Source organism: Cyrtonyx montezumae, unplaced genomic scaffold (genome assembly GCF_038088225.1).
Source record: "Cyrtonyx montezumae isolate F1298 unplaced genomic scaffold, pur_monq_1.0 scaffold_3, whole genome shotgun sequence".
In the NCBI taxonomy this organism is placed as follows: domain Eukaryota; kingdom Metazoa; phylum Chordata; class Aves; order Galliformes; family Odontophoridae; genus Cyrtonyx; species Cyrtonyx montezumae.
Genome location: NW_027072034.1, coordinates 150,184,201 through 150,199,631, shown reverse-complemented (window position 1 = coordinate 150,199,631; position 15,431 = coordinate 150,184,201). Strand labels below are relative to the sequence as shown.

General features: G+C 37.6%; 1 protein-coding gene across 6 annotated transcripts in view; it reads left to right on the top strand.

The window, feature by feature from the left end:
- MAGI2 (membrane associated guanylate kinase, WW and PDZ domain containing 2) overlaps positions 1–15,431 on the top strand; it is a 718,224-nt gene that overhangs the window by 304,516 nt on the left and 398,277 nt on the right. Inside the window, exon 1 of one of the 6 annotated variants that reach the window (XM_065743671.1) lies at positions 13,244–13,483. The exons of the other annotated variants lie outside the window; for them this stretch is intronic. The gene's annotated coding sequence lies outside the window, so the exon portion shown is untranslated. Of the gene's footprint in view, positions 1–13,243; positions 13,484–15,431 lie in introns of those variants that run through there. 6 annotated transcript variants of the gene reach the window in all.

The following is a 15,431-nucleotide window of genomic DNA, read 5'->3' as shown; positions in this document are numbered from 1 at the left end:
AAAAATCCCACAGATATTCTAAGATAACTTTGTCAGGAAAATGGGACTGAGCTCAATGGAAGATTGCCCAAATTTTCCTTCAGGAATGGATGATTCCATTTTTCTGTCTCTGAATGCAAATGACACTGTGCAATTGAGCTGTATTAAATTATTACTATCAATACATTTTACAATAGAGGTAGGAATCCGTATAAATGATGATTGGATTTGAATGAAATTAGGATTCTGAAGGAAGGAAACAAAAAGAACTTATCCATAATCATAGAATTGCCAAGGTTGGAATAGACCTACAAGGGCGTCTAGTCCAACTGTTCACCTGTCATCATCAATTCTCTGTAGACCATATCCCTCAGTACAATACCTAAACGTTGAACACCTCCAGGGCCAGTTACTCCATCACCTCCCTAAGCAGCCCATTCCAGTGCCTGACCACTCTTTTGGAAAAGAAGTATTTCCTAACGTCCAGTCTGAATTTCCGCTGGTGCAACTCGAACCCATGCCCTTTAGATCCTTTTAAAGGATCTAATGGATCTCTCTTTAAGATCTCCCCTGATCCTTCTCTCCAGACTGAACAATCCCAACTCCCTCAACCACTCCTCATAAGGCCTGCGCTTCAGACCCATCACCAGCTTTGTTGCCCTTCTCTGGACACAATCCATGGCCTCAGTGTCTTTCTTGCAGTGAGAGGTCCAAAACTGAACACAATACTCGAGGTGCAGCCTCACCAGTACTGAGTACAGAGGAACAATGACTTCCTTGCTCCTGCTAGCTACACTATTTCTCATACAAACCAGGATTCCATTGGACTTCTTGGCCACTTGTGCACACTGCTGACTCATGTTCAGCTGAGCATTGGCCAATACCCCCAGGTCTGTTTCCTGTATACAGTCCTCTGCCTGATCCTGGGGATCACCACTCATGACCAGTGATGTGAGCAAGAATTATAACATAATTTTATAATCTTCATGAAGAGTTGAAACACTTTTTCCTGATGATTCGTCTCACAAATTTTCCATTGCAATTCAGTGGAATTTGATTAGTCATTGCAAACTGTATCCACAGCATCATGTAACAGGTGCATATATTCTACACACAGATCCGTAACTTTGAAAGAGGTGTCTTTGCACTGCTTTCAGTCAGTACCCAGAGCAGTGATCCAGCTCATCACTCATCTCTAATGATTCTCTTCTTTCCCTCTGGGATACTTATCTCATGAAATGAGTGGCATAGATGACAGTTTTAACCATGCCCAAAACAGGACAGAAGTTCCTACCAGTGTGCTCTGCTCGACTTTCTGAAAGACAGGACAGACGCAATCCACCCAATCACCATCAAGTTTTAAATTCAGAATACACTTTCTCTGTCTGTAACCTGGTTTGAAAGCAATGAAGTCTTATATTGCAATCACCTGACTTTCCTGTTGTTATGAAAAGCCAATAGTATTTGATAGGCTACATTACTTTTGATTCTTGGTATTGATTTTGTATTGATTAAGCACTATGTTCTTATTTAAGAATATTTGTAAAATATAAGGTTTTGTTAGGACATGAAAAAGTTGACTAGCAGGAAAAGAATGCCAAAAGTTTAAAGTAGTGCTTGCAGTACATTTTCTTACAGATTAGTAACTTCTATTCCTATACACAGTTGAAATAACTTAATACTCTATACGTGAAAACTGTTGTCTGCGCCATCACATGAAATAAAATGAGACTCATTTACAAGACAAAAATCCATCATTTCCTTGTAAATCTCAGGGAATATTAGACAAGCAATCAAGATCTATAAACTAACCAAGGTTTCAGCTCCCATTTAGAGGACACAATAGAAAAATTACACTCATGCTACTCTCCATTTACAATGAAAAGGTTTTATGGATCACATTTTAGTGGAATAGCAAGCCAAAAAGGTTTGCAAAAAAATATCCTGTTTGTATTTTGTGCTTGCTAGGATATAAGGACTTTCTAGAAACAGTTCTAAAAAATTAGTACTTAAAAATGATATGTCAAATTTCATATTAGAAGGCAAGGTAACATTCTGAATCTGAAAGGGTTGAATGAATATATGCAGGATTTTGTTAGATGTAACCTTTGACACAAGAATTTTGTCTTACTGGAAAGCGGGTGCAGTGAGGTAAGCTGTGATATTAGAAATCTTGACATGAATGTCAAAAATGGGTTTCTCTTCATGTGAGAAGTTGATCCCCAGAATAAAGAAAAATACAGTAGAAGAAAAAGCAAGATTAGTCCCTTAGTGTTGGGTCTGACAACTGGATAAAGGCCTGGCACTCTGGAAAATCTGCAGCTGTCTAAATTCTGAGGAGATTGTAAACTGTGTGCTTTGGGTGCCAACTTATAATTGTACGTAAGATAAAATTTCCAGCTGAAGTATCACTAAAGGTTCAGCTTTTAGTATTATTTATGACTTTAACATTTAGAAACTGCAACTGTTCATTTGTAGTTTAACATTTTCTGATGTTACCATCGCATAGGATGTAAGACCTCAGAAATGTTAACTATGTACTTCTAGATGTGATATTCTCTATTGATACCAACAGAGAATTGTTACAATTGTTAGAACATTTACCTCTGGTTAGCAGAAAAGCAGATAAATGATTGCACTTTTTAGGTTAAAAATCTGTTAAAAAAATGTAATTAGGGTTATTTGAAGAACATCTTAGTATCTTGCACTAGCTTCATTTTCAACTTAACAATCACTTTTGAATTAACAGATTTTCTGTAAAATCTTTACTGGTCAAGCTTCTGCTGCCAGAAGTGTGGTTACTTTGTGAATTACAGATAATTTGTGATCCCAAGATGTTCAAGATGACTATAGAGAAAATATTTTTATTTGTGCTAGGAAAAAAAAAAAGAAAACAACAAGAACAAAAGATCCATTAGACATCAAATATAATGTATTAACAACATGCTGTAACAGATTTGACTCCCATGTGGCATTCACTGTCAGTACCTATAGAGTGAGTGGCATTATTTGATCTGCCTCAGTTCTTTGAAGGCATGAAATATCAGAAATAGCAATTGCATAATAAGAAGCAGCTGGCATAGTAATAGTTGTCGTTTGCCTTTCTCTTTCATTGTGTATGGAAATAGGACCAATTTTTTTCAACCACTCTGAAACCTCACCAGGAAAGAGATTCTTCTGTACCTCAGCACACTTTGTGGCCTCACATTCATCTCCAACCTATAAAATTTTTCTGCAGAGAGTAGCTTGAGCCAGGACTATTCTTCATCCGCAGTTGCCACATTATGTATTCATCTATACATTAGTCTGTGATCCAGCTTAAGACTATAATGTGTTGCTTTATTTTGTTTTATTTTATTTTATTTTATTTTGATAATATGTGGGCTTTACCCTTCAGATCTCACACTTTAAAATGCTTGATTTTCCTACTATGCACTGAGAAATGCTGTGACTGGAAGGAGAATTTTGACAAAAGGTGCCTTGGAGACAATATAAGCAGTTCTCACCACATTTCAACAGTTTGACTGTGTATCTATTTAAGGCCAAATGTTTGGGTTTTTTTTCTGTCTGAATCTTCTAAAGCACATTACATGGTTGTTTTGTTTGTTGTGTAGAGAGAAAGAAAGGCTGCCTCTGATTCCTAGGGAGGCCATTGCTGCAGATGCACTCAGAAATCCATATATCAGAGTAAACCTACAAAAGCCACAGAGTTAAAAGAGAGATGTGAAATAAACATACAGAGCTCCACCACCTTAAAAAGAAAGAATGCTTGCATGCTTTCAAATCCACAAAACTGGTCTCTTACAAGTCTGGTGGTTGAGCTCAAGTTTTTAATCTATCTTATCGGCCCTACCCATTTGTATCCTCTGTCAATTGCTTATAATTTATTTTTTAGTTGGCTTTCATCTTCAGATTTAGCAGGGGAGAGGGAAGGACACACAGATAAAATACAAATGTAGAAATCATATCCATATCTTCCTTCCTTACTTTTTTTACTTACTTTCCTCTCATAGTGCCATCACAAAAAAATATTTTCCATAAGAAAGTAACCTAAAAAATTACTGTGAGTTAAACCAATGAATCTCCACTTTTGGGAATCATTCTTGATTTATATCAATCAGAGAGTTAATTAAACTCTGAGCCTTAGTGAGATAATTTAGGTACAGATCCTGCAAGGGCATAGCATGTGGCTTTGTACAGGTGAACAATTCCATTGAAATGGCTCCGATTATTGACCTTGGAAGTATTTGCAGCATCAGATATTCAGTTACGATTTCAAGCTCCGACTAGTCTCTTTTAAGCTTTAAAGAGAAGGTGCATCATTCAAATCTGTTTAATAGTTGAAAGAAGATTAGTAATTGCAACTATTATGACTATAGTGAAAATTTATATGGCTGTAATCATAATTTCTGATTCAGAGTTACTACAAAGTAAGTTTTATAGCAGTACACATTGTATGAGAATGCCATATCTCTGACTCAGAAATATGTTAAAACAACAAAATTACAATGCATAATACAGTACTTCTACTGCATATTCCAAAGTGTTTTCACACTGACGTCTAGATAAACTCCACTACATTGCTTTCTCACTCCAGTTCCTCAAAGAAGGGAAGAAGGTACAATAGAAAATGTCTTAATGGTTGAGATAAAGACTGAGAGATTTCTCACAAATTACTGTCATGGATGAAATAGACTTGATGTAATGAGGCTGATATAATTTATTGCCTATTATTAACAGTCTAGGGCTGTGAGAAACTAGAAGCCAACTTTAAATACTTTCCCATCCCCAAACAGCCCCTTCTACATTCTCCCCCCAAGTGGTGCAGGGGAACAGGGAATGAGAGCTGCAGTTAACTGTAATGCTTTATCTCTGCTGCTCTTTTATGATCATGCTCTGCCCCTGCTTTGGAATGACTTCCCTCTCACAGGATGAGATGTCTCCTAAACATCCCAAGTGGGCTTCACTCAGACTGTTACTTCTCAAATACTGTTCCAGCATAGGTTTGAAGCACTGGACTCATCCTTCAGGAATTGCTCCAGCATTGTCCCCACGGGCAGCAGTTCACCCAGCCCTACTGCCCCACCATGGTCTCCTCTCTGCAGGTTGCAGTTCTGGCCCAGGGCTGCTCCTGAGGATGTTTCCATGCGCTGTGCCTACTTCAGACCACATCCAGTGATGCAGCGTGGGCTTCTCCATAGCTGTACATGGAGGTCTCCTCTGTGTGGTGTGCATGGGCTGCAGGCCAGCCTGCTATACCATGGGCTGCAAGGAACAACTGGAGCAACATCTGAAGCATCTCATGCTTTCCCAGAACACAACTTGTGTCACTCATGGCTCATCTCTGACCATCATTGGGTGCCTTTTGGAAGCTCCTGGAGCTGGCTCCCATCTGACATGGGGCATTTTCTGAGCCCTTCTCACAGATGGCAGCCTTCCAGAAATAAATACATAATTAAATATAAGTTTTGCAGTACATTTGAAGAAGGAAAGGGAGAACATTCTGTTCCGGAGAAGTGGGAAAGTTGCTGCAAGAGCAAATATCACTTTAAAAGAAAAAGACAATTTGAACACTGGGAAAGGAAAGATGGAGCAGTGATAACAGATATACAGAAGAGCAGAGGAAGTTAATTTATGTAAAATAAAAATGCAATCCGATTTTTATCTCTGTGGTCTTATGGGCTGCTCACGGCCGAAGAGATTGGCTGCAGCAGGGTCTGTTGCTCTCCAAGGTGCTGAACAGAGATGAACACAGAGTAAACAGGGAGAGGAGCATTAAGAAGAGAATTAAGAAGAGTCGTTTAAATCGGAGACAAAGTGAGTAAGACCAAAATTCCCGAAGAAATGTAAATACTAGATTAAATTGTCTATAGGAAGCTAAATCATACAAATATTAGATTTTTGTACATTTTATTTATTTGATTATTTATGGGATTTGAGGTTGCGTTTAGTGGCCCATCTTGTGCCATTGCACTAAGGTTCTTATTAGTAATTTGTATCTATGTGTTTTTGCATACTCGTGTAATATTTAGAAAAGATTTGTTCTAATAACACAAGTTTCCATTGTAGCATTCCTTGTGAATTAGATCTAATCAGTTATATACTTCCATTCTGCTGCTCATACTGAGTTAATTCCCTCTTCCAGTGGGCAAGCACACTGCAGAGTGTTTCATTTACTTGTCATGGTGAGATCAAGAAATCTATTGTTAATTATTATGGTTTCAATTCCCAACTCAGCTGCCTGTGTCAGATGTGCCATTGTGCATGTATTTGACTATTAATGAGTAAATGGAATATTACTACATGCTTTGTGAATGTGAGGATTCTTTTAGGCAAACTCTTCCATAAAGAAACATTAATAACAGTACCAAAAGAAATCTGTCAGTTTCTTACACAACTATCCAATAACTGATATAAATACGAATTTGAAATTATCACTTATGTTTGTTCACATAGGAATCAACGTACATAATTCTTCAGACTTTTAAAATGCATTTAGTATACAAAAAAGTATTTTAAAACAAGATACAAATAAAAAGATTAATTAAATGCTACTAGTAAAAACATTTAAATGTTTCTATTTACTGGAAAATCTTACTACACATATGTAAAATTATGAAAATATAGCAAAAATATTACAATTAAAATAATATCTAATTGATCAAGTGTCTGTCATACCCCATATTTACAAATAGATATATTTATATATATGTTATTGAATAATTTCATTATATCTTTTTGGTAAGAGCTACTGACTTAAACAAAACAAAAAAAAATGATAAGTATTTAAATTTAAACTTCTAACCTGTGGAGGTCCAAATCCTACACAGTGGGAGTTTTAGAATGTCACTTAATAGTATGGATAAATGTATATATTCTCTTTTCATATGACATGGAAAAAAACAAGTAAACAATTTTCAATTCTTAAGTCTCTTCAGAACAATTGTGTTAAAAATTTAAAATCAGCAATTTCATGGTAAAAATTCTTGTTCATTCAAGAGAAGTAAAACTTACAGTCCCTTATAATTAACTATAGGATTTAAAATAATGAATGTGGTACCATTCTGTAAGGAGTGAACTATGGAGTTGAAATAAAACTATCAACACATTAGCATTGTCACAGATACAAAAGGATATTCTAGAACTAGCTTTGAATAAAATAGGTCATATGCTGTAAACCCAGATCAGGTAGAGCTTTGATTTTTGTAGGCAGTGCCACAACAGTTGCGTAATTATGCTGCTGTTTAATAAAGACTTTGGCATCTCTATACAATACTTATTCTCTGGGAAGAAGGGAAAGAGGTCCTGTAATAAAAGAAGTGTGCAGAGTGAGTCAATCAAGTGCCACTGGTAGAAGAGGTCCACACTGTGAATATACCAGTAATTGACATCTTGTGGATACCCCCATTGTAATCCAATTAAACTTTATTGAATTCCAACAGGGGGAAGCAGTAGGGTTGCAAATCCTCACTACTGTGGTACTATAGGCCATCCTCTTTACAGGCACAGGAAACCAATTAAAAACTTACTTATCCAAAATAGCACACTTAATGAAAACACTGTCTAGAGAGGACTATAATTATCTTCTTCTTCTCATCATGGGCCTGTACATGCATTAGTACAGTCTTAAAGAAAGAGAAATTGTAGAACTATCCAAAGAAAGTTAAATTCATATCCTCCAAAAAACAAACTAAACATTTTTAAGTTTTTTCCATTGCTACCCACCTGTTTCTGTCAAAGTTATTGATATTGTGGTGCTTATCAATTAGATTATGGCATTTGGTCTTCTCTGAAACATGTGTCTCAAAACTGGTTGGAAAATGAAAAGGTAAGAATTCTTGTAAATGTTAGGGTGAACATTCCATCCCCCAAGCCCTCTACAAATTGAAGGGGCCTGTATGCAAAATTTATTTAATGAGTTCACCTTTTCATGGGTGGAATGTGGTGCATATGCATGGATTGACACTGCAGATAGCTTAGATGCTGAAGTAAATCAACTTTTTTGTTGTTACTGTTAAATTGTATTAAACTGTATTCCTTTTTTTTCATTATTTATTTATTTACTTACTCTTTTATATGGATGGGATTTATTCAGACCAGTGATTATTAACATACATATACATGTGTACACATGCATATATATGCCACAGTAAAGGATAAAATCTTTGTATCTTGAATATGCCTTCAATGTGTACTTGAGCTCTAGGTTCTAGCCTATCAGGATATTAGTTATGAGACTTTTAGGCTGCTATACATAGTCCAAACTCTTGTTTATGTATTCTTAGAAGGTTTCCTTTAGCACCGACTTCTGAAGCAACAAACAGTGGTCTACTGATGACATCAGTGTTGAATAGTATCTATCTGCTTGATTTCCATTTTGCTCATGCTGTTTCTTTAAAACTGCGAGTCTTCTATTCGTTCCATAAGTCAAAAACAACATGAAGATGGATGTATTACCACCTCAACTTAAATAATTTTGTTTCTTCTTACTCTTCTTATTCCTTTTTTATTTTTTATATTTTGTAAATAAATAAATTTTCTTCTGATCTTTGAAGAAGGGAAGGTTCCCATGCTCTCTTACTGTGCCTTCCCATAATTTGAAAAGACAGTGCAGGAGATCCAATGGATACTGGTATTAACCTTGCTCATCATGTCTTGCTTGTTTATGTTGTTTTTTAAAAGTCAAAGATAATGACGAATTCATTCCACAGAGAGGTCTGCATTAACTGCTATCTCTAGCATAGGTCACAGCCTACACATGTCAAATGGTTTATTTATGTCACTGGAATAGGACAACGTCTGTACCTCAGCCTTCTTTGTTTCTCTTTCCTCTTGGCAGTGTTTTTTCTCTGAACACAAAGGACTGTAGGTACACCCCAAAAAAACCCCAAACTTTATCAATTCCAAAATTGTTGACTTTTATGATTATACTTTCTTGTATTCCTGATGGAACATATTACTTAAAATACTCTCAGTGCTAATTTTGTAGTAGCTTCCTCGATTGTATAAACTATGTGCATAACATGTATGCATTTCGATATTTTTACTTATCAGTAATATTGACATAAAGTCTCAGAAGTTAACAGAGTTTTGTCTGCTTTTGCAATACTTTTGAAACATGGACTTGAATGTCTGAAGAATAATAGAAGAGCAAAATCTTCATGCTTGATTGCTGCAGAAATCAAAAGTCTTCATACATAAGTCTACATACATGCTGCATCCCTTTTCCTACTTACTGGATGCAGTTTTGTTTTAAGCATGCATCTTTTTTACTTGCATATAGATGAACTGTGAAAAACCACAGCCTAGTTCTACTTTTTTTAGGAATAAATCCAGCCTTAAAGCTGATTAGTATTACAAATAAAATGGGATTTTTATTGTTTTTTGTGTTGATATGTGCATTTGTTTACTGTTTTAAAATTAACATTGCAAATACTGAGTATTTCTATAATACAGTAGACCATTAATTTATTTTTGTCATCCCTCAATAATTTGATTAGGTATGTGTTGTAGTTCAAATTAAAGCTCTAATTTTTAAAACGGTATAAATTTAAAACGTTGATTTTGCCAGGAAACTTCCAAATTCCTCTCAAGGGATTACCAGAGATAGTAAAAAATATATGTAGTATTTACTTCTTGAGAAGCAAAATACCAGTTTCCATTTTTATTGTGATAAGTATTTCTGCACGCTGTTTCCAAAACATTATTGTCTCTGTGGTTGAGGCAGATTTTCATCCATATTTATTTTATGAATTTGGTTAATTATATTTAATTTTATGCATATATATCTATACATCTCTGTGAATATATATATACCTCTTAGATGGAAGATAATCTTTCCATATCTTCCAGTGAACCTTGTACTTATTACTGCATCGGCACATACATTCAGAAATTCTTGTTCTTCTCGTGTTGTATATCAGCCTAGAGATTACAAGAGGCTTTATTTGAAGTCTAAAATCAATATTTTATTTCTTAGAAATTAAATCAGTTTTTGGATTTTCATAAAGTAAATTGAGCATTAGAAAAATTATTACAGTATTTTATTGTTGAAAATATAGAGCATGCTCTGATTTGCTAAAGTGAACATTTTTGGATGCCATTGTATGTATACACAAGATGTGATCCTCCTGCCCTTCAAGAAACTCACCCATTTCAACAAGAGTGCTCTGTGTGACTCAACTGCATGCTAGTTTTTGTTCACTTTTGGCCAGAAATTTTGTCTTGCAGCCCCATGATTTACATAGTATTAAGTATACTGTGACTGAGTATTTGTCTTTTAATCAGTGATACTTTAAGACTATTTATTTCCTCAGTATATTCCTCAGTATGTTGACTTCACACCTAATAAGAGATCACTGCTAATTTCTAAGAAAACACTAACATAAATACAACTCTGTGTTAGGAGTTCTAAAGAAATTTGAGTAAGGAATACTTTGTATGAGTCTTATTTCATGATTTTCTCAGTTGAGTATATTCTATTGGATCCATTCTAGCAAATATATTATTACACTTCTTTCACTATTACTATGTCAGGAGGGTGAAGTGAAAAATCTGCTCTCTGCAGAGTCCCCAGAACTCACAGAATACTATTTACAACTAGAAAATGAGATGTTTGAGTTGGAATTGTCTGGCTGTTTTGGTTTCATATGATACCTATGGCCTTTATTGCAGTGTTTGTTAAAAAGATGTTGAGTGTTAGGGAGGAAGGCACTAGATGTTCTTCTCCAAGGACATGCTTACCTTAGCAGTACAAGTTCTAAATGCTTTTTTCAGCATTCAGTGAAACAAAATCTAGCACAGGCTATAAACTCCAGACTTCTAGTACATATTAATAATTAGTATTTTATCCTAGAAAGACTGGTTTGCAAAAACTTTTATTTTTGTATTATATAGTGGTGCAGTTAATTCATGATATCTAGTTTAACACATTTTTCCTCAGTATCCTAAAAAAATAATGATCATGCTTCCTATTTGTGTACCTTACATCAGAAAAAAATGATTGCATGGATACTGAAGTGTGGAAATTTGAGTTCTGTGTATTGTGTCATGGGGAGCAGATGTGCAGTTCATATAAGGGTAAATGGTCATTTATGGTATTATTGGAAACACTGGGAAGCAATGGAAGTACCTGTGCTGGATGATGTATCATGGGTAGGTTTTCTGGCTTTATCTTGAGACTTTCAGAATCTTAGGAAGCTGGGCTTAAATTTGTTGTGGAATAGAGATGTATCTATACATTTCAACTCTTACAGACATTAAATATGAATACTTATTTTACCCTTTCTGCATAGCTTTTTGAATGCTTCCTGCTTCCTAACATTTATAATAAACGCAAAGGAGATACCTGGGCCCCTCTGAAAGTAATGCAAAGTATTTATGAAAGTAATGAAAGTATTTATTTCCATGGAAACTACGACAAAGAGGACTATAATGCTCTTTGACAGAGCAAATACTCAGATTCAAAACGCTGTTTTTCAATGTAGTCACCATCATTAGCTATGCATTTTTGCCAACAATGAGCAAGAGCCTGCATGCCATGCTCATAAAAATCTGCATGAGCAGAAGTGTCCCAGTCACTGTCACCATTGCTGAAACTCACCACCCCCACTGTGCTCCCATCCATTGGTTGGTCTCCATTAATGTTAAGTGTTGATGAATGTCAGCGTATGCTGTTTTTTTCTGCATGGAGGAATTCAGTGATACACCTTTGCTTCATCTACACTTCCATGTCAGGCGCTATTCTGTCAGACTGTCCCTTTGCTGCCATCTGTCACATGGCAAAAAAAATGTAATGGAATGTTGGTGGGAAGGGTCAAACTCTACTGCCATCCCACCAATATCCACTTCTGATGTCAAGGGCCGACATAATGAAATAGGAGGCATTACTTTTGGAGCAGCCTTCATATATTGGCTGACATTCTAATCTCATTAAACCTTAATTCTTAATGATAATTAAAGGTAAAAATTAATAATTCTATCAGGACTCATCGTCTGTTTCTTATAAGATTTGCTCAAATTTTCTTATTTGCAATTACATATAACTTCCGAAAATAGTTGTTATTTTTGAAAACTTGGCAGTAGATGGGACTCACACAGAATCTGGGACTACGGTTTCATTTGTTCCCTCTTGTAGAGTTTGAGCTCCAAAGCCATGCACAATATGGTAGCTTTAATCGTGGAAAGCCAGGGATCAGTGTCATTAGATTAGCCACTGTTCATAAAGTCGGGTTTACATATAATGGGCCTCATGTCAAAGATAGTTGAAATTACAGTGTCATAATACTGGGATGATTCAGTCCAGAGAACAGGAGACTCAGGGGAGACCTCACCACTTTCCACAACTGCCTGGAAGGAGGTTGTGGTGAGGGGGGGGTTGGCCTCTTCTCCCAGGTAACAGTGATGAGGAGGTTGGGATATTTGGAAACATTTTTTCTCAGAAAGAGTGGTAAGACTCTGGAACAGATGGTGAAGTCACCATCCCTCGAGGTGTTCAAGAAAAGAGTGGTTGTCACACTGAGAGACGTGGTTTAGGGCAGTCACCGGCACAGGTTGATGGTCAGACAAGTTGAGCTTATTGGTCTTTCCGACCTTAATGATTCTATGATTCTATGAATAAAGAGATAATGATTGTTTTCAGTTGAGTACGGATCATTTGCTGTTCAGATGTTAAATATGGCTTCAGCATAAATATTTAAATACTGCTTTGAAAGAAAAATACAGTTGGGAGGAAGCTGAAAGGGACTTACAGAAGCAACATAGCATCTGTTTTCCGGAATGAAATACAATTATGTTTAAGGAATAACCCCTTACTTAGGGATAACCCCTTACTTAGGAATAACCCCTTACTTTTAACTGTTTCCAGTGAGAAGTTTAATTAGGTATCTAGCCACCGTGCCTGCTTTTGTGTACTGCTGGAGGGGAACTGGAAAGCAAAAGAATGCCTAGCGATCTCTCAGAGCTGCATTTTTCTCCCTGCTTTGTAATGTAAATAGCCAGTTTGAAAACCACCACGGATCCCTGCGCACCATCCCCGAGCATCCTTTCTGTTTTTAACGGCGAGATCACCTGACCGCCACCTAAAATGCCCCCTGCGCTGGGAAGCGGCGGGGAGCGGTGGGGTTGGGCTCGGCGGGGGCTGTAGGGCTGGGGCTGTAGGGCTGGGGCTGTAGGGCTGGGGCTGTAGGGCTGCTGGGGCTGTAGGGCTGGGGCTGTAGGGCTGGGGTCCGCGCGGAGCCGGGCGGCCGCCGGGGGTGGGGACAGGAGCGGCAGCGCTGGGAGAGCCTCTGCCTCAGCCCTGGAGAGAGGCAAAACAAAAGAGCTCAGCTGCAGTTTGGTGTGTGTCTGGCTTAAGCAGAAGATTCGAGACATTCGTGCCGAAAAATCAAAGCACAGCTGAGACTACATCTTACCGGGAAGGTATTTTCTGCTCGCAGAATGGGCTGGATCGGTACAGGTGGTTTGCAGATCATGCGAAGACAGACGGGCTGAGAGCCATGGAAAGGTGGGATAACGCTCTGCCTCTCATCCATCCTTGCTTTTTCTTTTCTTTTTTTTTTTTTTTCCTTTTCTCTCTCCCGGTTTATAAAGCAGCGTAGCTGGGACCTGAGTCAGGGTCGGTTAAAGTGATTAGATGGATTTTAATCCCACAAAACAAAATCAAAATCAGAGGCGGTGCCGGGCTCCGCCAGATGTTCAGTGCAAACTTGGGCTGATCGGACTTGCCTTGCATGGTTCTTGGGTTGCTTTTGATGTTGTCTTTGTTTAGAATAGTTCCTGTGTGAAACACCATGCCTTCAGATGGATCGCGTGTTTCTTTCGCCGATTGTCAGAGGACTGTTTGGTTGCTGTTCGGTTTTTGCCAAGGAAACAGCAGATGAAGGCTTTGATGATGTTTGTGGGAACAGAAAGAGCTAGTGACTTTGGATTTCCAGTGATGTTGGCACGGTTAGAAGTTGAGCTGTGATTGTTGTTGTACATTGTCTGAATCGTTAACAATGGGCAGTTCAAGTGGAGCAAGTTTGAATGGTCTTTCTTCAGCTATTCCAAATGCATTTCACTCTTGTGTTCAGTCACTTCTCACTGAAAGCGAGAAGTGGTTTGTTTTGTTTTTTATTTGAAAAAAGGAGTCAACAGAATTTTTGAAAAGGGTGAAAGAAGTGAATATTTCAGTGTCATATTTACATTTGCAGGGTTGTTGTTATACCAGCATGCCTCAATAGCTAAAAGAAAGCCCAGCAATATCTCATTTCTCTTGCTGGGCAGATGCATTTCTTTTGTTCCTGAACATTTTTTCCTGCCTTTTTAGAACAAAAGCATTTCCTTTCTTTTTCTTTCATCTTTTTTTTTTTTTTTTTTAATGGCAGCAAGGGAGTTATGTACAAATTAGCAATTTTGCACAGGTTAATGCTCTGTTTCATTCTGAAGTAAACTGCCTTAAGGTATTAGGAAGAAAAGGGGTGGGCAAACGGGGGAGGCTTGACCGATGTCCAAGAAATACTGAATTCAGATGGATTTAAGTCGTACAGAGAAGCATACATTTATCTGTCACTGGATTTCAGCTCCATGTCATGCAAAATCTGCAGACCATAGCAGGGAGATTCTTAGCAACCAATAAATCAGATTTGTAATGGGCCTTTAAAATTCGTCTGTGAGGGGTGACTGCCTGGGTCCCCTTTGGCCAAATTAAGATGCAATCTGACAGTACAGTAGCATCTGTGTGCTGACATTTTCTGGTGAAGCTAGTGAAAAATGGCTCCGTATCTCTTCTTCAGTTCCCAAAAGACGATTTCTGAATCGCCATGCATTTTTTCACTGTATTGTTGTTTGTTCTAATCACCGTTCTCCCTGATGATGTCTGACTGCCTTGTTTGGCTTCGCTTGCTTTAAAGTCTCTCTTTGGAGTGCCGAGGGACTGTGGTTATTTTACCAAAAATCAGAGCCTTATGACATTAATACTGCCCACCAAAAAATATATGTTTCTTGCAGATGAGTTGTATAAATATCACTAATGAAGCAGTTTCTGCCTGTGCTGTTGGAATTAGGTAAATGGGTTGGAAAACGTGTCTTAGATATAGGTATGTTAGATATACCCATGATATAGGTACAAAAAACCACCAAGCAGTGAGGGCAACTGACAGGTAAAACTGAATAATCCTTGAAAAAGACGTGAGAATAAATTCCTTCACAGGCAGTGGTGCACCTGTCAGTGCGGTGCCTGTTTATCCAGGGGAGAAGTTCACAGTCAGATACTACAAGAAGGAGCAGGGGAGGGAGGGGGAGAGGCACCACTTTAATTGCACTACTACAAGTGTGCTTCTGGGGCGTGCCTTGCACTCATCAGCGCAAATCTGCCTCGATGGCCTCAGCAGAACTTCCAGCTGAGGAAAGCGGGGAGTGGGAGATGCCTTGTCAGTGCATGATGAGATGAAGGCAGGAGTGAGGGGGAGATC